The sequence below is a fragment of the Phoca vitulina genome, unplaced genomic scaffold (genome assembly GCF_004348235.1).
Source record: "Phoca vitulina isolate PV1807 unplaced genomic scaffold, GSC_HSeal_1.0 scaffold27, whole genome shotgun sequence".
In the NCBI taxonomy this organism is placed as follows: domain Eukaryota; kingdom Metazoa; phylum Chordata; class Mammalia; order Carnivora; family Phocidae; genus Phoca; species Phoca vitulina.
Genome location: NW_022589730.1, coordinates 4591520 through 4593990, shown reverse-complemented (window position 1 = coordinate 4593990; position 2471 = coordinate 4591520).

Here is a 2471-nt window from a genome sequence, read left to right as displayed (position 1 = left end):
ACGAGGCGACGGCGTCGAAGGCGCTGCTGGTTCCCTGTAACCGTCAGGGGGCTAGTCCGCTTGGGGGCCCCGTGCCCGCGCCCCGACAAGCGCGGCGCATCTCTGGCGGAGTAGGGTGGGACGGGGCCCCGGGGCCCAGTGTGGGGCTAATTCCTGGAGGCAGTGCTCAGCGTATTCCCGCTGAAGACCCGGGGCGGGGTGCTTCCTGCGCGGCCCGTCCGCGCCCGGAGAACACGAGGCCCGCGGGCAGGTGCGGAGGCTGCGCGGCCCTTGCGGGCCCCTGCGGCCGGCACAGCATGCGGGGCCCAGGCCCAGGCGTGCAGCGCTCCAGGCGGGTGCTGGGGCGACGCCGGGAAGGAGGACAGGCCCTGACCGCCGCGCGGTGACCGCTCCTGAGCTCGGACCGCACCCGCCGGAGCGCCGCATAACGGGGAGGAGCTGTAGCGTGCCCCGAGCGCGGCGGTGGTGCTCCGGGCAGCTCTCCGGCAGGCCTTTGCGAAGCCGGCAGCTCTTCCGCGGTGCCTCCGCCGGAAGGGGTTGGAGGAAAAATGACCGGAGTCCTATTAGTGGGAACTAGGTTAGAAGCGAAACGAAGGAATCCCAGACCCGGGCCTGCTCTCTGGCCGGGGTTCTTCCAAGTACTCGCGGTGGTTCCTCTGCGCCCGCGCCGTAGTGGATTCTTTGCTTTATGTTCGACTCGTTCACTTTTGATACCCTTTATTATAATGCTTCAGAGAAAGTGGATTTTAGGCAAAATTACGAAGTAGGTTGTCTTTGCCTTGGAACTTGTATTTTTCAAAAAACCTTTTCATAACAGTGAGGGTTAAAATAGAGCGGAAAAGCAGAAGGAATGTTTTTATTTTTAATGTCAGAAATCCCATTGATGAGGTCATTAACACCGTATGGGAATTTGTGTTAACCTTTCTAAGAGTATTTCCCATTTTAAAAGAACCAAGTGGTCCTGGAGAGATGAGAATCTCAAACCGTCGAGTGTGGCGGCTGCGTGGGAGCCAGCCAGAAGGGCACTGTCCGCCGTCGTCTTATACCACGACGTTCGGGTCCTGAGCTCACGCTTAAGGCTGGTGGCGCTCCGGATTACTGGGCTGATAATGGGATTACTTTTCTTCTTAAAGAGAGAAAATACGTTGATGTTTAAAAGTTTGAAGTACTAGAATCTGTTACCCTTACCCCTGCTGTATGTGGGCACGTGAGAGAAGTTGATTAACTCAGCTACTGTAACATTCCAGTTCTGTCTAATACACAGGATAGACTTCAGAGGTCTGCTCTGTGAATTATCAACTAGGAAATAGGTCCCAAAAGCGAAGTAATTTTGGAAAAGGAAACTAGATAACAAAAATTAGAGACCTTAGTAAATACTTCTTTTCATGTAAAAAGATGAAAAATATATTCAACCTTGAAATGCTTTACAGAGATAACCTGAAACAACAGAAGACTTTGTTATACATTTAGATTTTCAAAAAATTATTATTGTCATAGGAAATACTTTTTTTTCCTGAAAACAAAATGAAACTTAAGAATAGCCAGGAACTTTAAAAGAGTTTATTAAATAAAGACAATGGAATAGAAATATATCTAATATCTAGATCAGAGTAGGCATTTAATAAATAGTAGCTCATTTTTGTATTATTGTACTCAAATTATTTTACTTATGATATAGAACTTCAGGCTTGTAATTCTACATTATCTTTTTGGAATGATGAAAATTTTCTGATATGTATTGTGATGATTGCATAACTGTGATACTAAAAACCATTGAATTTGATAATATAAAAAAAGTGAATTGGGGCGCCCGGGTGGCTCAGTCGTTAAGCGTCTGCCTTCAGCTCAGGTCATGGTCCCAGGGTCTTGGGATCGAGCCCCACATTGGGCTCCCTGCTCGGCAGGAAGCCTGGTTCTCCCTCTCCCGCTCCCCCGCTTGTGTTCCCTTTCTCACTATGTCTCTGTCAAATAAATAAATAAAATCTTAAAAAAAAAAAAAAAAAGGTGAATTGGAGGTTATTTGTATTACATCTTAATAAAATTTGTAACAAAGTTCTAGCAGGTTAAACAATTCTTTTTTAATTAAAGATTTTATTTATTTAGACAGAGTATGTGTAGGGGAGAAAGGGGGTCAGAGGGAGAGAGCGTCTCCAGCAGACTCCCCACTGAGTGCAGAGCCCGCTTGGGCTAGATCTCACAACCCTAAGATCATGACCTGAGCCAAAATCAAGAGTCAGTCGCTCAACCAACTGAGCCATCTAGGCTAAACAATTCTTAAGGGCAAAATGTTAGTGATATTTAAATGCTAAAGTCTGCTAATTTGTTTTTATTGTCTTATTCTAACACAATATCAAATATTCTGTGATGGGTTGGTATTAAAACCCTTTTGATAAGATAGTTTACTACCATTTTACTGCTGTTTGTTTATTTTTAAAGGCCTGATAGCTGAGACATTCAGTCAACAGGAAAAT